Raw genomic sequence first — 27,970 nt, forward strand, 5'->3', positions numbered from 1 at the left:
ATGCAAACTCCGGTATCTCCTGAGCATCTCAACTGCACTGCAGCCACCAGTGTTACATGTGAATGCTGACATCTGGTTTCCAACTGATGTTTCCAGGAACATTTGAATACCTTCACTTAATACAGCCTCTTCCTTGGGTCTTCCTACTCAACCAGTGCTAAGAACTGCTCCCCTGTATGCATGAACAGAATCAAAATTCAGGGTCAAACTCAAACTTGATTCTATTCAGGGTCAATCTTGAATGCAAGTTTATCTACACCAAGCACCTATCATTTTCAAGATTACTCATGGGGTATAAGCAGCACTTGGCATAGCAACTCATGGCAAATCAAAATCATGATGTTGACTATGTATAAGTTTTAGGGCAGCCACACTGACATGTATCTCCCCCTTATACACACACTTTCAGTGTATTTCACGGCTGTTTAATCATGAAAGGGTGCTGATCAGCAAGAACACAGCACCACTTCTAGCCTTAAAAGCCATTATGTGTAATGCGGTAGACAGTAAATTTTATTTCTCTACTACTCAAGCAGCTATGTGCTGCTTAAGGATATCCTTTCTTATAAATGGAACAGAAAGGTGAAACAAGACAAAGAACCAAAGGACCCTCAGAATAAGTTATATCTAAATGCTATCTACTACTTATATCCAAATGCCTATCTATTTCCAGGAAAGTAGGTAACACTAGACCACAGCAACAGACTTGAAAGATGACCTAAGTGGAAAGGGAGCAGTACAGTAACAGTAGAGAAACGATATGCTAAAGATATGAAAATAGGAAAAGGGGAAGTAAAATACTGAAGAATAAAAAGAAACAGTAGAAAGTGGCCTGAATACAGCATGCAAAGAAGCCAAACTGTCATTTGATGGATCTTAACTTTAAAAAAAACATAATACTTAGTAGGAAAAAAATACATACCGAATGGCTAGATTAGAAACAGATCTGAGAGTAGTAAAATTATTTAGCAGTGTGGACTGGGCAACAGAATACAGGCCACCGATAAATGTCAGTGAGTCACAGCACGTTTCAAAAACATGCCTTACTCTTGGTCCACAGGGACTAATGAAGATTAATTGAGAATTCAAATCTATGAAGTCCCTAGCTTTTGCTAGCATTCAAGAAATTAAATTGAGATAGTAATACACACAGTGTATAAACCCTTTAAAACAGCTTTTAATTATCACAGGTTCTAGGCAACATGGTTGGAAGCACTCTGTTTAGAGATGTATTACAGCAAATGCTACAAATTTACTATAGATACTAATGAGAAAAGGCTCTGTAACCATGCAAATATTCTATTTCTCTTTCATAAGAGGTATAGTTGCATTGGCTATACTTTTAATAGAACTGTATCATGATCATAAGGACTATACTAATCTGTAAGCACCTAATATACACAAGTAGCACGCAATCTTTCAAATTTGTAAAGTTACAAGAAATTGGCAGTACAGCCAATCATGTATAAACCAATCAAATCTGAAAAAACAACCAGAGGCAGAAAACAAGAAGAGAAATTTCAAGTGCAAGAGGGTGGGACCTACCAGATCTAATGCATCCTGTAGAACTACATGTTTAGAAACAGACCAATTTATTAACTAAAATAATGCCAATTCTGTTAAGAAGTTAACCTTCCCTGTAAAATACACTTTTTAAGTCAGTACATTTAAGGTAGTTTTAAGAAGCCGTTTTTAAACAATTTCATGCATCCACATTTCATTAATAATTTTACCCGAACAGCACAAATTCTTATTTTTGTGTTATTGGGGGAAAAAAGTGTTCAAATTAACTTACAGTAAAGCACTGCATATCAATGGAGAGCACCTTCTTGGTCACTAAATGATATCAGACTTAGCTTAAATGCTGCAAGTTTAATAGAACAGCTGATGTTGAAAGAGACCTCTGGATATCACCTTATCAAATCTACTCCAGCTCACAGCAGTGACAAATTAGAAGCGAGATCCATCTTTGAAGTTAAGTCAGGTTGTCAGGGTCCTATCCAACAGACCGCTGAATATCTATAAGGATATAGATTTCCCAGCCTCTCTGGACACCCTCTTCCAGTGTTTGATTATCTTTACTATTCAGAATTTCCCTTGTTGCAACTTATGCCTGTTATCTCCCATCCTATCAATGTGCATCTCTGAGAAGAGCCTGGCTTCATCTTCTCTATACTTTCCCATTAATTAGTTGAAGACAGCAGTAACATTTCCCTCCAGCCTTCTCTTTAGTCTGAACACACCCAACCCTCTAGGCTTTTCCTTCTTTGTTATGTGCTCCAGACCTCTAAAGCTGGTGGCCCTCCACTGGGCTCACTCCAGCATATCAGTATCTTCATTATAAGAGGGTCTACCCAAAACTGGACTAAACACCGTAGATGTGGTCTTCCAAGTATCAAACGGTGGGGAACAATCACTTCCCTCAAACTGCTGGCTACAGTCTTGCTTAATTCAGCCCAGTATGCTGTTTGCATTCATCCTTGCAAGGGTACATTATTCATGTTCAACTTGCTGTCCACCAGGACTACCTGAAGCTGCTTCCTATCCTATCAGTGCCCAACCCGTATTATTCCCACACATTTTAGAAATGAAGATGCTTTACTAATTGTCAACAAGGACTTTTAATGTTATTCTTCATTAGTGCTTCCTCTTGTTTGGTTGTTGTGTTTGTTGGTTTTTTTTAATTTTTTTAATTTAAACTAGCATTCAGTCTACTTTCGTATACGTACAGCCCATGAAACAAGTAACTGCATGGATAACTGGTAACCACCATGCCTAACAGCACACCCAGTTTCTCAGTGCCTGACTGCACAAATCTATTTTACTAATGCTTTTAAAATCCTTTTACTTTGCATGTGCTTAGAAAGAAGAAAAACTGTCATGCCATAGTTCTTAAATGAACAAGAATTGTGTAGATAAGACCATTTTCCTTGTCTTTAACAACAACTAACATCAGCTAGTAGTCTCAACCAGACTTGTCATCCCTGAGAAATACCCAAGTATTAGCTAAAAACCTAGTATTTTTGGCCCAGTATGGACAAGCTTCTTGGACACAATTTACCTGCAGTGATTAGCATTCAATACATCTAGTAATTCAGAACAGGGAAAACCGAATTTAAGAGAGTAGTACGTGAATACTATGCTACACATAGGAGGGAAACCGACATAGACTATGACCAAGTAAACAGCCAATGAAGCTATAATATAACAAAGGAAAGAAAATCTTACCATCATAAACAAAATGAGATTAAAAAAAAAGGAATGGGAAGAAAAGAAAAAGCAACTGCACAAGAGTTCAAGTTCTGTGCTGAAGTAAGGCTGATGGGAAATGGGATCCAAGGCAAGAATGGATACAGTAAGCAAGGCAAGTATGACAGGTTTTCACAGCTGCGCTTGCTGGCTGGCTGGCTGCAAGTTACATTTTGCAATCAAGACTCCAGTTTATCAAACTAGTTTTAAAAAGTAAAAGGTAGCTTTATTTTTAAACAACTAGATGCATATTGTATTTGCTAAGGCTGCAGTTCCACAACAATAAACCACATCCAGTTCAGCACAGGACTACTGTGGTTTTGAATTCCTACTCCTCTCTCCCACGTTCTCCAGCGCAACTCTTCCTCCCTAGCTGTTTACAAGTCCTAGCCAGTCCACCATGGGAGCTAACACGGTAGAAAGCTGAAATACAAAAACTAGAGCAAACACCCAACACCTACACAGCTCCCCCTGCCCCAAATCTCATTGTGATGATTCATGGAGCTAAACTGACTCCCCCAAAAAAAGAAACAGAAAAGGCCAGTGTTGGTACAAAGAGAGGACAATAACAACCCTAAATTAGGCTGGTTTAAACAGTCAAGCAACCAAGCATATATGCTTATTAGAATTTAACCCCATGAAAAATACACTATATAGCATTTGTTCTAAGCCAATATTTTGTCTTTTGACAAATTTGTAACTGGAATAAAGAACTGCAGAACATGAAGTGTACTCCAAGCTAAAAAAAAAAAAACCAAAAACCAAAACCAAACAACTCTTTAGCTTTGCTAGTAGGGAGCTTTTCAAATCCTCTTCAAACTTTTGCCTAAAAAGAAGAAAGTGATGCCTCAGTAAGTTATTCCAACTCTTAGTTAACCCAGCTCTTAGTTATCCTACCTGCTGAAAGGCTACACACTGTTCCCTGTCTGAATTTGTATTGCTTAGGCAATAACCATCACTCAGAAATTGAGACTTTAAGATTGGGGGGGCTGAGAAAAGCACCCTATTATCTAATATGTTATTGGGCACACAGTCTGTCCTAGACTAGGATGAAGTCACACCCTAATCTATTCCTGTCTAATTGAGGAACAGACTGAGTTTCTAAAGTCTGTTAATAGAAAGCATATTTTCCACTCCTTAAGTCACTCTTGTAGGTCTTCTCCAAACTCTCCAATTCTTTTTAATTATTAAAAAATGCTGGACTTAGTTCAGATCATAACTGCTGTACTATACACAATATTAGCCTGATACACTGAGACCATCTCAGTATTTCTATTTGTCAGTTCTTTGGATAGAAGTATACATAAGGATGGCCAAACACAGTGACAATGGCAACAATTCCAAGATATATCCAACATTGGTGTCTGGTAAAAACCAACCAACCAACCTTTGTTGAGGTCTCAATTTTATGTCACTTCTAAACTGCAATTATATTTTTATTATATGTATTACAGATAACTTCTTACCTGGCCTTTCTAGATACTACTTGGCTTCTTTAATGAGGCACCATCCACCAGAACAAAACCTCACCTTCTGAATGAATATTTTTCAAAAAAACCACAGCGACCACCACAAGCAAAACAAAATAAACAAACCCCTCCCAAAACCCATGCACACAGAAATACTAAACGTTAATTCAAAAGATGTCTGGTAAATTCTTCCAGCTTAGTAAGAATTCTGAAATGTATATAGCTTGGTATATTAATCATCAATTCTTGCTCAAACAAAATGATGACATTATTTCAGGTATAACAAAACACTAGGTCTTCTTCCCCTTTCCACACACACATACACATTAATAAAAAAAAAAAAAAAAAAGAGAAGAAAAAAGACACTGATAACACACCCATACATTGCAACTGTTATCACAGGCTCCTAGGAGCCAAAGTTATGGACCACACTATGGTAGCCACTGTACAAACACAGAATAAGACTGTTCAAAGAGCAAACCACCGAAACATAAGGGACAACAGATGGAGAGACACAAAAAGAAGACTACAAGGAAACACCACCACCATAAACAACGGTTAGAATTAGTTCTTATTCTAAGGATGGTGAGTTTTGAGTCCCAGGGTGACAGGGAAGGCAGTGGTTTGGCTTTTAGTAGGCTTTGTTTCCTAAAGTTACCTTCTTTTGCATTACCAGGTTGCAATTGCTTTACAGGGTGCACACAGGGAACTTCTCCAAGCACAAACAGCATCACAGGAGAATGAACAGAAGTGTTTAACTACCACGATGTCACTTTCTAAGCAGCACTTAAAATCTCATTAACAACAACAACAAAAAGATAGATAACATCCTTCACAGCTAAACCCCAACTTTAAATTAAAGGCAAGTAACTTGTTACTTTTACAACCATAAAATACAAGATGCAAAAAGACCAGTCAGTTAAAGCAGAGGATGAGGAAAGCACTCTTGTTCAGCATTGTGAATCCATATCAACAGAGCAGGATCATTTCTACCACAACCATAAGAAAAACTGTTACCACAAGATACAGAGATCAAAGGCAAGGTATGAGATTTAGTCATGTGATTTATTAACACAACTAAATAACAAACACTTAATTGTTTATTAACAATTAAGGGACAGTTTACTACATGGAAGAAATCTGCAGTCTGTTAGAAGAGTAGTGTGTGCTGTGTCTAAAACAAGGGCTAGATTACGGGCTTAAAGTAAGGATCTCATGACAATGCTGTCCACAAGTGACAGACGGCACAAAGTTTTCCTTTTGGGGAGGAAGGATTGCCTTTGTGATAGTAGCCTGAGCTAAAGGTCAGACATCCACAATGAGAAGTCAGAAGCACACAGTGAGATCTAGCTGGTATAGAAGTGAGCAAGTCCAGAACAGACAGAGACCTGAAGGTCATCCATACAGAGATGATAGCCGAGTTTATGAATGAGATTAACAAAGTACCTTTTAGAGAAATTTGATGTAGTACTAGGGGTAAATGCCAAACTGGAGAGGTCTTACAGGGATCTAAAGAAAAGGAACTCCAGAAAAAAGTGAGGTTTTTGCCAAGGTTAAACTTTCAAGGGGGGGAAGGATAGTTGCATCATGAGTGGGCTTTTGTTTAAAGTTCAGTACAGTTACATTGCACAGAAGAGCCTAAAGGAACTTAAGATGCCAATATGCTTCCAACAAAAGTCTGCAGGAGGAAAACAAACAGGTCCATGTTTCTAAGAGTGACTATGAGCCATAGCAGGCCTAAATTAGAAAATCGTGCACATAGTTATTCTATGTCTTATGCCCAATTTTACCATCTTCTTCCAATGCCATCTTTCACAACAAAAGAACTGAGGAAGCTACATACAGAAACCAATACGAACCCTTCCATAACACCACTGTCCTCTCCTAATGATCCACTTTCTTTGCCAACCTCCCAAGAGTTAGACTAGTGAGCTATGGTGCAAGTATCTAAGCAGTTGTTGTTCCATCAGCTAACAGAGCATGTGACCAAGTATGCATCACTACTTTGCACAATCTATTAAACAGGGGAAAAGGTGGAATTAAGATGACATCCTGCTTGGCATGTGTCACTAAGTATTAAAACTAATGAGTAGGGACTATGCCTTGAAAGACTTTTGTACAGCACTAGTTACACAAATTTAGATACTATGTTTTTTAAAAGTTAGTGATACGAACTGAAGGATTCTGATAGTCTTGTAAGAGTTAAGGAAAAAAGTTTATGAACCTTAACGTACAGTGAAGTACAGAGTGCCCAATTTGTTTATTTTAGGTAAAGCAGTAAGTGTTAAGTATTTTAGAGACCTAAAACTATCCTTTCTGCACAACAGCAATGCATGACAAAGTAGTCTCATCTCAGCCAAACTTTAAAAAAAAGCAAACAAAAAACCCACCACAATCCTCTTGTGCTACTGACACTCAGTATGGTTGGGGAGGGCACTAGTAATGCCTGAGTACATTTCAAACCATTACTGCAGCTACTCTGTTCGGAGCACTGAACACTTGCTTCTGCACCCCTGCCTCAACGATGAATGCCAGCCAACCCCATCAGATTATTCTCCAGTGGCTGATGGTAGAAGGGGCAGAGAAGGAAGTTATAGTAAAGGTAGCTCCAAAGAGCTTGGGAAACACAGATAAAGACAGAATGCTTAATCATTAGGACAAACTTACAAAGCATAAACACCCTCCAAACACAGAGCAGTTTGAAAAATACACTGGTGGCAATCATGTCACTGGAGACTCTCAGCTGACCACAAAACTGAATAACCTCTGTTAATTTTATTTATGGTGGACTAGTAATACCTGACTTTGTCATCTGTATTATAACCATTGATTGAAATTATTTTGTTCTGATCGCAAACTGGAGTAAGAAAACAACTTTCGTCATTGACATGTCCAATTCATGAGATATTTCAGGTGAAGGCATGAGAATCCCTCAGTGAAGATTTATGATCTAACCTGTCTATAAAGGCCAGTTGTTGATCTCATCTATTGCAACTGTTGATGTTCTCATCCATACAGACATATAATCAAATTTTGTGTGTGTGTGAGAATCTTACTGAACTCTAGTGGCATGTAGTTTCACAGTAAACATGGGTTTTGTCTTAAAATTGCTATTTTCTGGAAGCTAACAGAAGACAGAAGCCCTAAATTGCCAAAACAATTTAAGTATAAATAAACAGCATCGAAATCATAGAATCACTTAGGTTGGAAAAGACCTTTAAGATTATTGAGTCCAACCATTAACCTAACACTGCAAAGTCCACCACTAAACCATGTCCCCAAGCACCACATCTACATGTCTTTTAAATACCTCCAGGGATGGTGACTCAACCACTTCCCTCGGCAGCCTGTTCCAATGCATGACAACCCTTTCGGTGAAGAAGTTTTTCCTAATATCCAATCTAAACCTCCCCTGGCGCAACTTGAGGCCATTTCCTCTCATCCTATCGCTTGTTACTTGGGAGAAGAGACCGACCCCCACCTCACTACAACCTCCTTTCAGGTGGTTGTAGAGAACGGTAAGGTCTCTCCTGAGCCTCCCTTTCTCTAGACTGAACGACCCCAGTTCCCTCAGCCGCTCCTCATAAGACTTGTGCTCCAGACCCTTCACCAGCTTCGTCGCCCTTCTCTGGACACACTCCAGCACCTCCATGTCTTTCTTGTAGTGAGGGGCCCCAAACTGAAGACAGTATTCCAGGTGCAGCCTCACCAGTTCCGAGTACAGGGGGACGATTACTTCCCTAGTCCTGCTGGCCACACAATTTCTGGTACAAGCCAGGATGCTCTTGGCCTTCTTGGCCACCTGGGCACACTGCCAGCTCGTATTCAGCCAAGCCAACCAGAGCAGCAATGAACACTTAGCCATCTCGGTGGGGGTAAGGGATGGAGATCCACATGGCAGCAAAGATGCAAGGCTTGTTGGAGCATTAGAAACCACAGAAGCACCTGAGAACAGTCACATAGGAATTAGGGCTTCTCCCCCAAAAATGGCAGCAGGATCAAGAGCCCAACTGAAGTTCGTCTACACCAACACATGCAGCGTGGGCAACAAACAGGAGTTGGAAGCCACTGTGCAGCTGGAAAACTATGATATAAAATCAATATATTCAAAGTGTTAACTGAAGAGAACATACCATGCAACTGCATTCCAGAAGTCTCACACTGCTCCCTTCTACTTAAAAGCTCTCTTAGAATTACAAAACACTATCTGACAAATTTACAAAACTTAACCCAATATGAAGAATTTTAATACTAGCATCTAAATTGAGCAGATCATTCATATACCAAGTTAGCATCTACTGCCAGCCATATTTGCCAGCAGCATATAGGTAGGCTACAAGTATGGAAGAAAAGCCAAGTTTCCTCTGAACTCTAAACTCTCAGAAACCCAGTTATCCTCTTGGAGCATTCACCTAGTAAGATTAAATCACTGAAATGAAGTTCAAAAGAAGTTGCAAAAAAAGCACTTTTAACTGTTGAGGTAAACTCAACAATTTCCGCAGACAACAAAACTCCTGTAGCATATGGGGCTTTAAGAGCCTCATGAGGCAAGTATTACCTCAAACTTCTCAGAAGGGACAGCTTACTAGTCTTTTGAACTCTTCTGAGCTTCAAATTTCAATCCCTTTCCACAGCTAGGTTGAGTTCATTGTTATTTGTGATGTACATGTCTTCTGGAAAAAGGAAATAGTTCTCCATGAACAGTGGATTTTCCATTAGTAACAATACTTGATAGAAATTATTCACAGAACTCCTCATTCTGCTTTTGTTGCAGAGTATATCAATTGGTTGCAAACTCTGACACAAGACAACAGAACTTCAGTAATTCTATATTTAGGCCTTGAAACCAAAATGAAAGCTACTGCAACAATGCAAGACTGGTCATGATGCTGCCGGACAAAAAAAAGACAAGACAGCAAAAATCTGAAAAAAAAAAAGTTTTGGTCCCACATTCCTCCATATACTTCAACAAGCTCTGTAGAAGACAAAGAAACTTGCTTTCACTTTTTTCACTGGCATTTGTACATTCTTGCTGATGCAAATCCCTCTTAGCATATTATTCCAGGGTAAGCAACAGTAAAATGCAATCATATATTTGGAGTCAAAGAGGATTAATAACAATAATATGAAGAAAATGTATTAGATACTCCAATTAAGACAGTCTTTTATTAAAACAAGTTATTTAGTTTAACTACCTAACAATGTCCCATCACCACCTTTATTTTCACAAATTGTGGCTGCAGAGTTTGGTTCCTAGAGCTGACCTTGCAGCAGTAAGCACCGAATACATTCCCTCACACAACAGCATGGCCCATCACATGCCATAGGATACACTTTTTACCTCCAGTCATGTGCTAGAGAAAAGGCTATACCACGACAGTTGGAGGAGGACAATGTGCCATCTACTACGATGCTTCTGTGCAAGACGTTAGTGTAATTCACAAACCAGCTGGCAACTGCTTATTAAGGTTTACTGAATCTTAGCTATACAGCTGTTCTTGGCAGTATTCTCATCTTTTCACAGGCAGCCACACAAAGCTGCAAAAATTTTTTCAAGCCAGCTCCAGTACACAACATCCTTTTTCACTCCCTTCCAACACAACGGCCTCCCTCCTTCCAAAGCATTATTTGCCTTGATCACTCTTAGAAGTAACTTTTTTAACATGAAGAAGCATCAGAAAAAGCAGAACATTCTGACTGGAATATATAATGAATCAGAAGTAAAATTAGATGGTAACCTTGCATCCAAGACACAGTAAGAGTTAAAAAATTACAATTGAAACTTACAGTAAGAAGTCAAGGTTTGGAACAGACCACTTTATTAACGATAACAGGCCATACAAACTCTTAGGGTCTTTCATGAGGTTGGTAATTTTCGAAGCTCAGAATAGATGCAAATCTGATGCCTTCCTCCTAAGCAGTGAGGTTTTGCAGAGAACCACTTATTCTTTGTATATGTAAGCCACCAAAAAGTGACAAAGAAAGTTGCAAGCTATGCAAATCTGGGAAATCTACTATGTAGAATGGCAAGGGGGGGGGAATTATTTCAAGACACAAGTGGTGGGGAAGACTACAACACCTGAATCCCTCCTGCACCCAAGTGAAGAACCCAGCGCGCAAGACAGGCGCTGCTGCCTTTTTGTTTTGTTCTCCGGCGGCACGTTACCCACCAGACCCGCCGGGGCCGGCTGCGCCTGTCGCGCGGCCTCTAGCGGCCACAGCCCGCGGCCGCGGCCGAACTCGAGCGCTCCCCAACCTCTCCCCTTGCGCACGCCGCCTCACTTTCTCCTTCGCTGCACTACCTTGCGACCTCAGAAGCCCCCGTGCAGCAAAAACCCCCACCACCACCCCAAAACCCATTATTAAAAGGGGCACAAACCAGAGTCAAATGACGCCCCAATGCTACAGACAGAGATTGGTAATCAGCCTCTCCTTAGCCGACCTAACATCCAACAGAGATCACAACCTGCTTTGAAAATCCCACACAGATGAAATGCCGAAAACGCTCGCTATTAAGAGGCTGTGGGTTTCCCCAGTGACCTCGAGCTTTCTGGGGAAGGAGCAAAGCAGACGGCTCAGAAGCCCCGCCAAGGTGCACAAACCGCCAGCGGCGCCCAACAAAATCACCCAAGCAAACCTGCGGGCGCAAAGAACCAGTCTGAACGCACAAAGGAGAGACACTGGAACACGCTCTGCAAATTGCTGGGTTATTTGAAACCTCTCATGCCTCTTCTTAGCTTCAAGATATGTCCTTAGCTTCAGGACACGGGATTGGAGAAACAGGGGGAAAAAAATTCAAAGATGGCTAAAGGTGTCTCGTCATGGATTTTAATACACGCTCTAAAACTCTAGAGGGCACCCGAAATATGCCCTCCCCCTCCCTCCTGAGCCGGGTAACGTGAGCAGCGGCAGCAGCCCGTCGTCTGCTTGCCGGAGTTGGTATTGCAGGAGCGATGTCTGCAGCAGCAGCGCCCACCCCGAGGAGGAGCCGCCTCACAGCCATTACTGGGGCTTCGCCCCAGGGCAGCAGCTGCTGGACCCAGGAATTTCCCCACCCAACCCTGGAGGCCCCTCCTTCTACCCCTGCCCCCGGAGAATATGGGGGGTGGGTCAAGCCCTCCCTAAGCAGGTCTAGCAGAGGCAGAAATAGATACGTAAATAGCACTCACAATGGAGCTCCCTCTCCTTGTTGGTCTCTGCCAAGGCTGCACCAAACTGGGCTGGAGCCTAAGGGAAAGACATGGGGTTAACACGGGGCAGCGAGGAGCAGCCAGCGCCCCCAAGCAGCGTTTCCTTTGCCCGGCCAGGGCAGGTACCGCCTGCATCACCCACCACTTCCCTTTAATCCCAACCCTGTAAATAAATAAATAAATAAATAAATAAAAACTGCCCTCCCCGGGGGCGGTGGGGTACTCCTCAAGCACACCCACGCCGCCTGCCCCCCGCTGAAGGAGGGGGGACAAGGAGCCGCTCCGGGCGCAGCTGCACCGGGCGCTTCTTCCGCGCGGGTGGGGGGGGGGGGGGTAAAGGCAGCGGCGGCGCCCACGGCGGGGAGCAAATATTACCTGCTAACTTGCCTAAGCAGCCCTGAACCGGCGCCCCGGGGGGTCGCAGGGCCCTCAGCGGCGGCGCCTCGGCGCCGGGCGAGCGCCTCGGCCCTCCGCACGCTCCCGCGGCAGTTGCCCCCGGTCTCGGGTTTGCCCCCCTGCAGTCGGCCAGCAGCACTGCCGCCTCCTGTCCGCCATTAGAGAGACCCAGCCAAACAATACGGGAGGGGAGCAGCGACGGCGGCAGGATCCGCGGAGCGCCGCGCCGGGCAGGGGAGGGAGGCACCCGCGGGGGGGGGGGGGGGGGGGGGGCGGCGAGGGCGGTGGGTGGGGGAGGCACCGGGGCAGAACAACAGCCGAGGGCCCGGCGGGGAAGGGAGGGAGAGAGGGAGGGAGTTAAAATAGGAGGCGCTAAAACAGACCCGGCCCTTCCCCCAAATGCCCCTACCCCCCCCCTCAGAGCTGCCCCCGGGCGCCCCCCATTTACACCCGTCGCCCACCTCCGGGCCACGATGGTCATCCGCGGGGCTGCCGCCGCTGCCCGCGCCCCCGCCGCTGCCCGCGCCCCCGCCGCCGCCGCCAGAGGTGGCGGCGCAGCGGCGACGACACCGTGGGGTACTTAGCCCGGGTAGCTCGGAGGCACGGCGGCTGCTCTCCCATCCCCGCCCTGGGGGCAGTTCCGCGCCGCCAACCGCCCGCCAGCCCGCCCCTGAGGTGCAGCACCCTGCGCCCCCACCTTACCCGGCTCCCCACCGCTCGCAGGCACGGAGCCCCCCCCCCCCCTCCCCCCGGCGGGGGACGCACGCACTCTGCGCTACTCCTCCGGCGTCTCAACTCTAACTCGGTCCAGTCCCGGGCGAAGCGCAGCTGCTAGCGAAGGGGAGGAGGAACCGGGCCAAGCGAGCTCGGGGGAGACCCGCCTCCCTGCCCCGCCATTGGCTCCCCCAGAGGGCGGGCTGTCGCGCTGGCCTAGCGGAGTGGGTGGGCGGCCCATCCATCAGAGCCGCCCGCAGCCGGTTGACCCTATAAACTGCCAATCTTCCCCCTGGCCATGCCCGGGGTTCTTCCCACTTTGATCCATCAGGTTTGAGGAACCCGGATCGTTGCCCACCGGCTCGTTACCCGCGTCCGAGGGCTGCGCTCGCGCTCCCCGCGCAGCGCTCTGACAGCAGCAACTTGCAGAAGTTTGCGCTGCCGCCGGGGCCGGGCCGGGCCGTGCCGTGCCGGCTGCGCTCCTCCGGCCGGCCGCCGGCGAGGAGATTGCGCTGCCCATCCTAGCCTTGCGCTCGGTCCCTGTGGGCGCCACAGCCCCCGTGGGGCGCGGGCTCGCCTCTCCCACTCCGCCCCCCCACCCCCCCGTCGCCGAGCGATAGGGCTGGCAGGGCTCCTCTGAGAGGTGCGACCCCGCTCCTTCCTTTCCTCAGCAGGGCTTTGAACCTGGGGCCATTTCCATGAGGGACAGAGCGCGGATAATGGAAGCGCTCCCACAGGGGAAAGGCAGAGAGCGCACGTATCCCGGGCAGGGCGCCTGCCCCGCAGCCTGCCCCGCCGAGCGGCGCCTCCTTGCCGCCCTCGCCCCTGGACGCCCTCCTGCCCCCACCCGCTGCGGGGGAGGGCGCCATGTCAGCCGCCGACATGGCTCCTGAAGGAGCTGGTGGTGGTGGTGGTGGTGGTGGTAGCAGTGGTGGCGTCCTCCATTTTGTCGGAAGCTGCTGCGGGGAGCTTGGGACCAATTCGAACCAACGTGAGGCGCAGCGGGGCGTCCATTTGAAGCGCCTCTGCGCGGCTCCCCACGGGATGAGGAGCCGGGTGCCCCCGGCTGCGCCGCGGTCTGGGGAAGAGCGCTGCGGCCGGTGACGGCGGCCAGGCGCCGGGAGCCAAGCTCTCCGCCCGCCCTCCGCCAAAATGGAGGATGCGCACTTCCCTTGCGCGGCTCCTTCCGCCCGCGCTGGCCATGGCACTCACGCCCGCTCCTTCGAGGACTGGGGGAGCGCAGCCTGCCGTCTGGCGCGCTGGTCCCGCTCTGCCCCATTCACTCATCCTCCTCTGCCCAGAAGAGGGAGAGGGAGCGAGCAAATCCCCCGCCCTGCCTCCTCCAGCCGGTATCAGTTCGTGTCAACCACGCGGAGCAGTGTCCCCTGGAGAGAGCCTCCTGCATGCGCAAGGAGCCGGGTTCAAGCCGCCGGCGCCATTTCCAGCCCGGAGGTGGGAGCCTGCCGCGCGATCAGCCTGGGGAGCCCGCGGAGCAGACTTGCTCTCGGGCGGCGGCGAAGCCACTTAAGGGCTGCCTCCTTCCTCAACCACCCTTCATGCGTTTGGTTAATAATTTTCATGTGTGGGAGAGACCAGAAATTTTCTATTGTCACAACAATACATCTGATTTCTTCCTAATGGTCCCACCCGGAGACACAGGCTTTGGTCAACAACTCAAGCCAAAAGCTTCTCCAACACTGTTACTCTATGTTGTTGATGGGAATTAATTTTTTTTTTTTCCACACCATCCTAGCTATCAGATGAAGCTTGGAAGGGCTACTTGGTGTGGGGGGAGAGAGTTACCTCGGGGCTGGTGGCAGCTGGCACCACCATTGCTCATGCCTGATGGCGAACAGCTCTGACACAACCACTGCCAGGAAGAAAGTGCGATGGAGATGAACCACCATCTGTTTTGAAGGTGTCCTCAAAGTTGCCCTGTAAATTAATAAACTTTGTTCTACAGCATCACACCATCCAGCTAATTATGATCACGGTAACCAGACAGCTGTTGAAATTTCAACATTGAATCTCACACACTCCATCAGGTCAGCTGGCTCCTGACCATTTCCATTATTAGCCTTGAATATCTTCTAGGTTCAAGTCAAAACCATGTTAAGTCATCCTCCACATGACATATTTGCCAACCTTTCCAATTGCACATCTTGGGAAGACGTCTTTTGTTCTACAACAGTCCTTATCCCTAAACATTTAATTTCTGATGAAGGTCAGAAAGAAATTCAAGAGGACTTAAGCACCTGTTTTTACATTGTACCAGAAATGGATGGTAGAAAATAAGTGGTTTTCTAATTTAAAACACGTTAAGTGAAACCTATCACTCTTACTAGTCATTAAAAAACTAACCAAAGAGCACCTTCCTCTTACCACTGCCCTAGCAATAGACATTACCGAACAGTGTTATCTGGGATTTTTATGTAGCAATGTAGCAATAGACCATTTCCATTAATGTTTTAGATTATACAGTTCAAACAGAAGTTTTAATGGGTTTGCTTGCAGTTTTGGAACTGTACTGAAATGTATTTATAAATAAAAGTCTAGAACTCCAGAGAACCCTTGTTCCCCTATGGATATGTAACCCTATGTTTTAATTCATGTGTTCAAATGTAGACAAAAATAATTAAGCACACCATGATTTTTCCATTATTTTTTCAACTGACATCAGGAGAAAGGAGGAGAATGTTCAGACACCTATGTAAATTCCTCTTCATTTGTAAAACCATGTATAATTCAGATTATTTTTAAGAATAATCCAGATGGAGTAATTCTTTTTTATGATTTGAAAGAGTTAGCATTAGCTCAAACACTAAGCAGTAAAATCTCTTCATGAACACCACAGATCTGAAATGGATGTATTTATAGGCTCCACACCACTGCTTTCATGGACAGGCCTGATGTCAGCAACTTCACTAAAAAATGTCAAACGTATTGACTGGCAGTAGATAAATTCAACAAAGCTGAACCAACAGTATGCTCAATGACTTACACGAAGAGTGACATCCTTCTATCTGTCATGGAGTAAAATTGTCTCAAAAAGCAGTCAACTGTATTTGAACTGAGAAGGAGTAATCTGATATATTTCAAAGAGTTTATGTTTGAGCAGGAATCTTAAGAACACTACCAAGCCAACCTTCAAGTGATGTGTAGTATATTGTAGGAACAGAATGAACATAGTTTAAAGCTACCTCCTGCTATCAGCAGTATTTATATGATAAAGAATTGTGGCATTTGTTCAAAGATTAGAAGGAAACATATTCCTTTGACTGAAGGACTTCTTCAGCCTGACCACTGTTTAGGTTTCCATCAATCTAATTGTCTGGGTGTCTAGAACAGAGTTCTGAGGAATGAAAAGGCAATACTTGAATAAGATGTCTTTTACCACTTCGTATGTGTAACACTTGGAAAGTAGAGGTTCGTTAAGCCCTTTAGAACATAGTTTATTACAACTGATTTGAAGATTGGCTTGGAAAAAAACTGTTTGGAATGCAGATGAAACTTCATAGAAATGTCTGTGTGTTTCCGCCACCTGTAGAAGTGAAAATGGGAGTGTAATCCTTTGTAAAGTATGTGACGCCAAAATTTCTTTCATGTCATTGTTGGCTTCTATACTGCCCTGCCCCACAAACCTTGTAATCTCTGCCTTACACCGTTTTATTTATCCTCATTATCTTATTCTTTTCTCTGCTTTCTTTCCCTACCATTTCTGTCAATACTTCTCTTTCTTTTCTGTCCTAAATCTCACTTCTTTGTCTATTTAGCCTCAATCCCCCCTTGGCCATCACAAAGAAGAAAAATGTGGACAAACTTACTGGTTGATGGAACATGTTGTGTTTTCATGGTCATGGCATAATGGAATTCTGATCTACTACTTGGTTGCCCAACACAACTTCAAGAGATAGTAGTGGAAGGAAAAAGATTAAAAAAACAAAACCAAACAAAAAAAGTAGAATCTTAAAACACTTATGATCAGTAACACCTTGATCATTTTGTTTTTGTTGTATAATATTCCCTCTGTTGGTGTTCCGATTTTTAAGTTTCATTGCAGCTATTCTTTATAGGCTCTTAATGAAAGGATACCATATGTGTGTATATGTTTGTACTGTACATAACAGAACCCATACTATAAAAAAATTGAAAAAAATTGCTTTCTACAAAACATTACCTGTGGTTTTCATTATGGTTGTTGAACTACATATACTTTTCACAATATTTATAAACAAATCAATATGTAACTATAAATAAATTGCATTCAGCTATTTAATTTGCAGCTTATTTAACCAAAGTGATCTTTCAAAAGGTCAAATAATGAGACAATATACACTATCCTATATGATTACTATTCATTGCATGATATAACGTCTTCAAATGACCTTTATGCCACATGCCATATTTCAGTTTTGAAAAAGAATAACTTATGTTCTAAACTGGGCAACCTCCCCACAGAAGACATTCCAATACAGTAAAGACTAAGAATGTAATACCCAATAAAGTGTTATTCTGAAATCACTTGCAGTGAGTTTACAATAATCAACATAATTTTTACTTGCAAAATAGTTTTTATTAGTTTTTAAACATTTGAGGGCTTTAGTTGGATGAATCTCTTGTCTTTATGGAGAAGAAATGACAGTGCAAAACAGAATATAGGAGCTTAAGACTGGAAGAGACTCCCTAGGTCACTCAGTCCAGTTTCTTGCTATTACAGGAAACTGTGTCATATAATCCCTTCCAGAAACTTTTCATGCTCCATCTTAATGGTAGTTTGATATGTTTACCCCCTACTCCTATTGCAAATCTGTTCCAGAACTTCATTGTTTTGGTGGTTAGAAACCTTCCTCTAATTTCCAGGCTAAATTTATTCAAGAATACATTTGCTTTTGTGCCAGTATTCGTCCTTTGGCTTAAATAGCTCTTCTCCCTCCCTGGTGTTTACCCCTGATATATTTATAGACAGTAATCATATTCCCTCTCAGCCTTCTTTTTGCTAGACTAAACAAAGATCTTTTAGTCTCTTCTTGCTCAACAGATCTTCATTCCACTAATCTTTCTGCTAGCCTTTATTGCCACCTGTCCCAGTCTGAACTCATCTGTCTTGAATGTGGGTTCAAATTCCCATAATATTCCATTTTAAATTGAATTACTACATTGTACAGTACATTAATATTTCCATATCTCCATGAAATATCGCCGTCTTGGGTGTGCAGTTGCCTTTTTGCACAACTACATTAGATAACCACCATCTATTCTAGTAGTACCTATGTTCTTTTCTACACCAATCATTTACTGGGAAAGTTCTCCATTAACAGCAAGATTTTTATTAGCCTCCAAGTGTATGACCTTGCTTTTGTATTACAGCAGTTTGTTTTGTTTCCATTAGTTTAATCATCAAGGTCATTCATTGTTTTTCCATATGACATCCCACTGCAGCTGTGTTGATGATGCTGCCTAATTTTGTGAAACGAGCCAATGCAATAAGTTTATTTTCTCTTCTTTGCCAAACAATAAGATTAATCCCAAGAATAACTCCCAAAGAAATCTACTAGCAGACACTCTTCAATTTGACACTCTCCTGTTTGGTACTACCTGCTGCCATTTCCCTCATTCTGCTCTGGAAAATACCATCTTACCTCTGTGCTTCTCGATGTGTAGCAAAGCTTTTTTGCTAGTTAGTCCCTCTTCCCCTGAAAGCTCTCCTCTTATTCTCAATTATCCTTTTTATGCACTGTGTTAGCACCTGCCCCTTGAAGAAACAGCAAATCATTCCCCTTTCAAACTCCTGACCTCCTCAGTTCAGTTGACTTGATTAACTGGGGTCACTTAGTTTACCAAAATTTCCCTTATGTAATCAAGAGGCTTAGATACAGACCTGCTTTTGTTTTCCTTCTATGCCATTTACACCAAATCAACTTTAGGATGATTTTCTACAACCGGCTTTCCTATACTGTCCTCAAACTGTAAGTCCAAGTCTAAAATAGCATCATTTCATGTTGATTTAGTGACATTTTGCTGAGAAAAGCTGTCAGCTATGACATTCAGCTATATTTGGGGCCCTGCCACCATTAATAACATTTGTTCTCCAATCTACTAAACCAATTAAGAAAAACAAAAAAGCTAATAGCTTTTTGCCACCTTAGTAAGTTGAAATGACTTGTATGTCAGACAGGTACTGAAGCCCCCACAAAGACAGCACAGAAGAGCATGCAGCCTGAAGGAGGATGGAATGACTCCATTTCAGCAGGAGGGAGTTGTTGCATGAACCTAGTTTCTCATCTTACCATAACCTATCTTTGGAGCGGCATCTGTGTATGTATTCGTATATATAAAGAAAATTCCTTATTCATTCTAAATCCAATTTCTTTCTAGGTTTTCATTAGTGGATCTCAAAAACTATTTGATCACATATATTAATCAAGTACTGGATTTGGTAAATCACACCTTTTCTAGTCTTCTCCTAAACAAGATCTTTCTACTTGCAGGTTGAAGATCTCCTCCTGTGGGTCTGTAAGAACAGTATTGAAAGAAAGAGCATCAGTATACGGGAACCTTCGTATCTGTTTCTTTCCATTAAATCTGGCTTATGGTATTCCTTTATTTTCCTAGTATTTCTTATACTGAGGAGCTTGAGTAAGATCAGGCTCCATGACGTTTAGTGTGTGGTTTCACAACGGGCAAGTTGCTGCATGATAAAGCAGCTGCCAAAAGTAGTGGTCCTGTCTTCTCCTCAATGACTAGCTATAAAGTTCTGTCACCTTTCTATGCTGACATGAGAATTCGTGTGGCTAAAAATTGGCCAATTTTCAGTTGGACCAACATGTTGATCTTGCTGCATGTGCAATCACATGAGTGATAGTGCCAGATAAGGGGGTGCAGTGGGAAGCACAGGGGAAAAATATATATTCCATTTGTGAAACTGCACTGCTAGCCTGCATAAATCAGTGATGCTACATATATGAAAAAGAATGAGTAGTTTTTGACTGGTGATCTGGCTTCTGCTTTATCTCAGTAAGATCCACAATATAGTTTTTAATTGGCTGAGAGAAAAAAACCCTGCAAAATATGAAATTGTGAAGTGAATTCTTTTTCATAAGGCTTAAAATTGTCCATTTTTTAAAACATTCTTTAAGAAATTTCTTGTAGGAAATTTAATTTAAAAATCAAATTATTAAAGATCATAATAAGATTATCTTACTGCAAATCACTGTGATGATAGTTTTGACAATATTTTGACACATACTTCATAGACAAGAACTGGAAAAAATGGTGATGTTTTTGCAAACCTTTTCATTTTCAAATCAAAGCCATTTTTCTTCAGTTTCATTCAGTGTCTGAGCCTGTTCTAGCAATGAACAAAGTTGCTTTTTTAGGCAACTTGTCCTTTCCTGTTGGATGAGGACTGTGCCATGGTCATCAGTACCTTCAGATTGGATTCATGCATTGCTGTTTTATATGCTAAAAGGCCATTTGGAAAAATGAGTTAGTGCAGGACACAGTCAAGAAATTTACTACAGGATCTTTCCACTAGGGCTTCACTGAACTATAAGGTGGATGGGAGAGTATTCTAAGCAGCACAGTCCCTCCCTTGCCACAAGACTCAAAATACGTGCCACACAGAGCCTTGCAAATGGGAAGGATCCAGCATTACTTTCCATGAAGACAAGATTGTGTGATGAGACTCTCATAAGACTCCTTACTGATCTTACCATTTCTTCCTTTAGAAAGACTACAAAATGAGACTATCACTTGTGTCCAGAAAACTAAAATTCCTGTTCTTTAAACATCTGTCATCTTATTGCAGCCTCTTTTCCACATACCCCAAATTTTTCTTCCTCCTTCATTGCATTAACCAGTGCTTGATCCTCAAGTTCAGTCCCCTCACTGGTGCACCCCCACCCCCAATTCTGACTCTGTTGTGGTCTTCTCTTTACTTCTGTTGTCCTCCAAAGGTCCATCACTCCCTTTTAACTTTCTAGTGTCTCTTAAGGTACCTTCCCTTCCATCTCTTGCTCTTAATCTAAAACTATAATCTTCTTTCACAAACATTTCTTCATTTTGTTCTAAACCATTCTTGCGCTCTCCATTTTAAATAAATATGTTATACATGAAAAAGTAACTGAAGCAGTAGTAAGTTTGCAAAGTCAAATGCTTACAGGTTAGGAAATGCAACATTCCCTACATGCCCATGCAACTTCAGTTCAGTTCTAAAAAGCTAACTGTGAAAATCACACAGCCAATTCATGACATGGCTTTTGAGAAATGCCTCCCATACTCTCCACATCCTGGAGCTGCTACCTCCTGTCCTTGAGTCTCGCTGCCTACGTTCAGCTCAACAGGCAGCTCTTCATCCCACTTTGTCAGCTTCTGCTGAGTCAGACTCAAAAATCCCCACCCTGTGATCCCACCCTCAGACCTGCTCCTGTGCTTTCTACCCCTTGAACTAGTTATTAATTGCCAATGCACATTTGAGCATATGCATTATGTCATATTCCCAAATTGCACTAATACTCCTTTTTCACATCACCTCTGTCTCATTCAGCATATAAGGTGAATGACATTCATGCATACCCTTCAACATTTTGTTTTATCCCCATGTTAGGGTATTCAGTTCATGCTTTTTTTTAAGAAACACCATTCCATGCTCTAAATAATTTTCCTTGGGATGGTGTAATCCTGGATGTATGTATATACTAGGGGACAAGAGCCTGGAGTGCAAGCACAACCCTGCAGAAAGAGATCTGGTGGATTTGGTTGATGGTAAGCTCAATATGAGTCAATAATGTGCCCTGGCAGCCAAAAGGGCCAGCTGCATCCTGGGGTGCATTAGGCACAGTATAGCTAACTGGTCAAAATAAATTATTATCCTGCCATACTCAGCATTGGTGTGGCCTCACCCTGAGTACTGTGTGCAGTTTTGGGCTCCACAACATAAGAAGGATATAAAAATATCAGAATGTGTCCAAAGGAGGGCAACAAAGATGGTGAAGGGACTGGAAGGCATGACTTAGGAGGAGCAGCTGAGGATACTGGGTTTGTTTAGCTTAGAGGAGATGGAGGGGTGACCTCATTGCTGTCTACAACTTCCTCATGAGGGGGAGCAGAGAAGGAGGTGCTGGTCTCTTCTCCCTGGTGATAGGACGTAAGGGAATGGCTTAAAGCTACATCAGGGTAAATTCGGATTGGATATTAAGAAAAAGTTCTTCACTGAGAGGGTGGTCAAGCACTGGAAAAAGCTCCCCAGGGAAGTGCTCATGGCCCCAAGCCTGTCAGTGTTCAAGAAGCATTTGGACAATGCTTTTAGATACATGGTTTAACTTTTAGGTTGGCCCATGTTGAGTCAGGAGTTGGACTCAATGATCCTCGTGGATCCCTTCCAACTCAGGATATTCTATGATTCTATGATTCTTTTGACATCTGTCACTGGCAGATGACAGCTTCACAAACATTAGTCCATTCATGCCCATTTTATACATAGACAACTAAGGTACAATTATATTAGTGTCAAAAATGTGTGTTATTTTGTTTGCCTGTTTTGGATGGCTACATTTGTCAAGGATATAGCATTTATTTTTATACTTCATTTGGCAATCACATCTGATAGCAACTTCGCTTGCAGTTGAGAAGTCTCCAGAGCATAAGGCTGGGTACCTAGGAAGTGAAAAATACACATGTCTGCCTATCCCAAATCTGAATTAAATGAGTTTCAGCCTCGCACAGGATTCATTGAAATGAGACAAGGAGAGAATCCAGTTGTTCAGGAGATATTCTTTTGTCCAAAACACACAACCAACTTTTTCTTCTTGAAATCTTCTGCCTCAGTCACTGCACTGTGTAGTTTTTGTACCAGATGAGGAAAGGGTCATACAAACAACAGGCTACGTCATGGCTTCATATTCTGAACACTAGGTGTCCTGTGTATTGAAGGAAGGAATGGCCTGTGGTAAAAATAGTATGTGATCTCATAAATAAAAGACTGTATCATAGTATATATATTCCAGGAGTTTGAATTAAGTTTTCACAAGCAGCTTGAGTTTGAGTTCTCTCTACTTTTTGATTGTTTTAGTCTCCGTAATCTTAACACTCTCCAAATTACTTTTAGAAGATAACTTCCTAAAAGGGAATCTAGAAAAACAACCATCAGAAATTCTATCTTGTTGAAGCAAATTTACATCCCTGGGGCTCATCCAAAAAGTTCAAAACACAGGAGTTTATAGAACAAATTCTGGTGACATGAGCTAATAGCAAACAAAAGCAGGAGAAAACTACCATCTGTGAATTCTGTGCAGCTCAATCATTAGGGAGAGATAAACTAATATTTTATGTTGTCTCTTTACCAGCTAACTCGGGAATCCTGATCCTAATCGTCATTCAAAAGGACCATGCATTCCCTTTTCTCCTCCGTCACTACCTGCCCTGCAGCCTATGTCTGTGTCTTCCATTTTCTCACATATGTCCTAGCTTCCAGCCTGAAGATGCACATCCTGGCACATCTGAGGCTTATATCCTAATCGCCTGTTCTCTCTGAAACCTTGTTCCAGCTCCCATCCTTTCCTTACCTCAGTAATCATTCAATCCCCTCAAGCATTATCTTCTCACATTTCTGTATTCCAGCACTGCTTCCCTGCTCTCAGTTCTTGGCATTACAACAAGCTGTTCAGGAACAATTACAGAGTTTGCACCTCAGACTGGAGTGTGTCAGTATGGATGGAATCTAAGAATTTATCAATCACAAGCAAACTAGTGCAAACAGAGAATTTTCAGGCTTACAGGAACATAGAAACATAAAAGCAGTCAAACCAAAGGTCTGTTTAGCCCAGGATCCCATCTCTTGCAGTGGCCAATAGTGGACGTCTAGAGAACAGCAGAAGACAGCAGTAGTGATACCTCCCCAAATATTCTGTCAGCCTCCAGCTAATAACTTTGGCAAATGTAGGCTAGTGGATAGAAATCAGGAAGGAGAGAGGTGGGAAACTACAGGTTGCATACATCACCATGGATCATAGTTGTTAAATACATAGGTTTCGAGGTTTCTTTTGGAACAAACAGGAGATATTTATTGATTTCTATGGGCTCTGCCCCATGGCTTTTGGATAATGTAGTTATCCATGTGTCATGTTTTAAAGATTCAGGATTTCAAGATACCTAACATTGACCATATTATCAAAACAACCCCAACCAGCCCAAAGTCACTGTTCTGCTAGAAAACAGATGACCCACTGAAGTAGGTGACCTGTTTCTCTACTCAGATAGAAGTGAGATACCAGTTAATTGCTAGACAAGGAAGAGGTAAAACTTCAATGTAACATGGGAGAGAGGAAGCTTACAACCAAATAACCTACAGGAGAAAGCTTCATCTGAACTTAAAATATACTTTATTATAAATCCCTTTAGAACAAAGGCAAGTGCCATAAATTTTAACTCTCTGCAATTTATAGACCTTTAATTTAATGGGAAAGTGTCAACAGATACATTTTACTAATTGAAAAAATAGAGTATTTGACTCTATTTCTAGTTATGTTGGTAAAACAGAAGTAAAAGTACGGAACAGAAGTAAAACTATGAAGACACCCGTGAGGAAGGATCCTAGGCTGGAAATTTTGCTCTACAAAGTCACTTTTCAACACACACAATTTAAAATGGCTAGAGATAATTAGTGGAAAATCCCCATTGTGAAGAGCTCTCCATCAGCAGATGACTAGGGAATCAAGAGAGTGGGAATTCATGTAATCATGTAATTCATGCAATCTGGGAATGGAAAAGAAATGAGTCAAGGAGAATGACAACCACTACACATGCAAAAGAAACTGTCTTGCACCTTGAGGAATGGCTAATTACTCCGTAGCAGTCTGCACACACCGAGTGATCAGAAGGGGTCAGCATGCGACAATACGCCATACCAGCTCTTTTTACAACATCAAACAAATAGTCTGGCACTTTTCAGATACTGATCGGAGAACGAATGATTAATTCCATTTCAACTACTGTGCTGTATCTTTAGGTGCAAAAGGTGGCTAAAATAGTCTTAAGTATTCTATGCAAAGAACTGGACATAGTGAAAGTAATAAGGCCCATGAACAAAAATTCCCTGAACAGACCATAAGTGACAATGGCTCAGTTCACATATGAAGAGTTCCAGCTGCTTTTCGAGGAAATGGTATCAAAGTGACACATCAGCCTCTTACCCTCCTGCCATGAATGGATTAGTGAAATGATTCATTCAGCCATTTGAGAAAGCAATCTGTGCTCCATTCCTGCATGGTATTAAGCTAGCTAGCTCAAGCTAGTTAACAACACAATAATCTTCTGTCTGTAGAAACACACTCTAGCACTATTGTTTATAGGACTTAATTTAAGACCTCACCAGGATGTCCTAATCCTTAATCTACAGAAGGTACTGAAAATAAATATTATGACTGAATAGTCACAGCTAAAAACATCTGAGCAAGCAGTTTTCATGTTAAAAAAAAAGATATTTCTGAGGCAATTTGGAAAGGTGGAGTAATTAGGACAGAGACTGGTCCTCTGCTTCACTAGGCTGAAATCTCATAGAACTAATTAGGTTGTGGAGAAGACATGGAATGCTAAGGCTGAAAGGGATCTCTCAGGGTTGTGTAGCCCATTGCTTTAGCCCAATGCAAAATGAATTATAACTTTATCATTCCTAACCTGCTCCTTAAGAGTTTAGTTAGCTTGTTTTTAAACATCTTCTACAACCTCATGAATTTTATTCCAACACTTCAACACCTTCAACATTTGGAAGTTTTCTCTAACATCCAATTTGAATCTGTCTTGCTTTTTCAGAACAAATATACCCAGACTACATTCCTAATTTCTTTCTACAGCTCTAGTCATTCTTTTGGTTTTCTCTGGACACTTGCTAGGTGATGCGTGACTCTGTTGAGTGCCCAGAACTGAACACAGCGTGACAGTTGAAGTGTCTCCAGTGCCATATGATGTGGGATTATTTCCTGTGTCTTGTAGACTGTATTCCTGTTTATCCACTCCACTATTGGTGGATTTTTTGTAACACCTTTGTATGTTGATAATACACCAGGAGTCCCACATCCTTCTTTGTAGAACAGTCACCTGAGCACTTCATTGTTCTCCATCATACATTTGATTATTTTTGCCCAAAGGTAGCATCTTGCACTTTTCCCTATTGAGTTATATCCTTTTTTTGCTTCAGGTGATTTCTCTGATTTACTCTCTTGAATTCTAATCCTGACTAAACATAGTTAAAATCTCTTCCATTTTTCTGTCATCTGCAAAGCTGAATTTTCTATTTAACTACTCAGGTACCTTTTGAAATAGTGAACAATACTGGACCCTGCCCCTGCAGGACTCCAGTCAATACACTCTCTGCTCTCCCACTTGGACGGAGAACAATCAATAACAACTCTATTAGTGCAGTTTTGCATTACAGTAGTTTCATCTAGGTCATGTTTCTCCAGGTTATTTATTAGACTTTCACATACAGGATATCAAAACCATTACTAAAGTCAGTATACAAACCACTGGCTGGTTCTTCACCTGTAAGACACATTAACCTGACATAGAAAACAATTAAACTAGCTTGCTATGATTTGCTTTATGCTGGCTGTAACTTTTGTTCTTTCTGGTTCTTATAAGTAGTTTGTTCCAACATTCTTACAGGAAAAGGCATTAGGCTGATTGTTTTAGAATTCCCCGATTTCTCTTTTCCCCCTTTTTAAATATAAGTATGATCTTTTCCCTTTTCTAACCTCTCATTACTTTTCACAATTTGTCAAAGGTAGCTCCTAACTACTTCACCCAGTGCTTTAAGTATCCTAGACTGAGGTTCCTCAGGTTCAGACAATTTGAGAGTACACAATTCAAAGTATTTTCTAATCTGTTCTTTCTTATTCTTGGCTGATTATTTACTCCTTTAACTATGCCATTGTGCTGCCATCTGATCGCAACTGACTTTGGTGGTGGAAGCTGATGCAAAAAAGGCATTAAGGTGTTAGATCAGTTCATAACTTTCTCATGTATTATCAGTGGGCTAATTATTTTCTTGATACTCGTGTTATTGCTAATGTAGTTAAATGTATATGTACTATGCTTTGATGGTCTTAGCTCACTGTCTCCTTTTTTGTTTTTAATTTTTGTGTATCTAGGCCTCTCTGATTTTTGTACCTTTATACTTATGCTATATTTTTTATTTCTTCCTTGGTAATTTGACCTATTCTCTGTGTTTCGTTGTTGTTTAAGAAGAATGAAGAACTCATGGTTTAACCAGGTTGGTCTCTTTGTACATTTACTGTCTTTCCTACACAATGAAACAGTTCATATTTGTGTATGTAAATTATTTCTTTCAGGAACTGGCAGTTGTCTCCAATTTCTCCTTGCTCTTGTTTTCATAGAGACTTTGAATTCCTGTTTCCTAGTCTCTCCTTCCTAGGTGTTCTCCTGACTTCCCATTTTCAACCAGTTCCTCAGTTGCTTAAAAATGTATCTCGTAGAAGCTTCCTTCAAGGTGCTTTCCCCTGCTGCATCAAGAAGTTTTCATCAGAGCATTGTAAGACCTTACTGGACAGTCTGTGTCCCACAGTGTTCTTTTCCCAATAAATAATAAGCCTAATTAATAATCTACATTACTATCAAATAGTTGCTCTGGATCACCTGTCTACTTGCCCACAAGTAGTTACAACTTTTGGTTTGCTGTTTTGTAATAGGTTCCCACAGTGGCAACACCCATACATATTTCCTTTATTCTTTTTCCAAAGATCTTCAGCAGAAGATGTCCCTCTACCATCTGCAGCTCATAGCAAAGAGAAGTCTTTGCTTATTTCCTCACCTGTCCTTCTACAACAGGTTTTACCCCATTAATATTCTAGTTCCCTGGAAAATAATACAATCTGTTGCACCAATTTGAACATAACTTGAATCATGTATTAAGACTTAAAGGTCTTTAAACACAGTCAT

The 27,970-nt window shown here is 42.3% G+C and overlaps 1 protein-coding gene across 19 annotated transcripts in view; it reads right to left on the reverse strand.

The window, feature by feature from the left end:
- The window catches only part of ZMYM2 (zinc finger MYM-type containing 2), a 96,936-nt gene extending 83,647 nt beyond the window's left edge, over positions 1–13,289 (reverse strand). For 5 of the 19 annotated variants that reach the window (XM_030042476.2, XM_030042475.2, XM_030042474.2 and 2 more), the window contains exons 1-2: positions 13,074–13,289; positions 11,888–11,945 (exon numbers count right to left, since the gene is read on the reverse strand). The gene's annotated coding sequence lies outside the window, so the exon portion shown is untranslated. Of the gene's footprint in view, positions 1–9,276; positions 9,392–11,887; positions 11,946–12,283; positions 12,464–12,765; positions 12,910–13,006 lie in introns of those variants that run through there. The other 14 variants (XM_030042483.2, XM_030042481.2, XM_030042477.2 and 11 more) reach the window with 10 other exon arrangements.
- Positions 13,290–27,970: the final 14,681 nt, after the last annotated feature.

The sequence above is a fragment of the Aquila chrysaetos genome, chromosome 19 (genome assembly GCF_900496995.4).
Source record: "Aquila chrysaetos chrysaetos chromosome 19, bAquChr1.4, whole genome shotgun sequence".
Lineage (NCBI taxonomy): Eukaryota > Metazoa > Chordata > Aves > Accipitriformes > Accipitridae > Aquila > Aquila chrysaetos.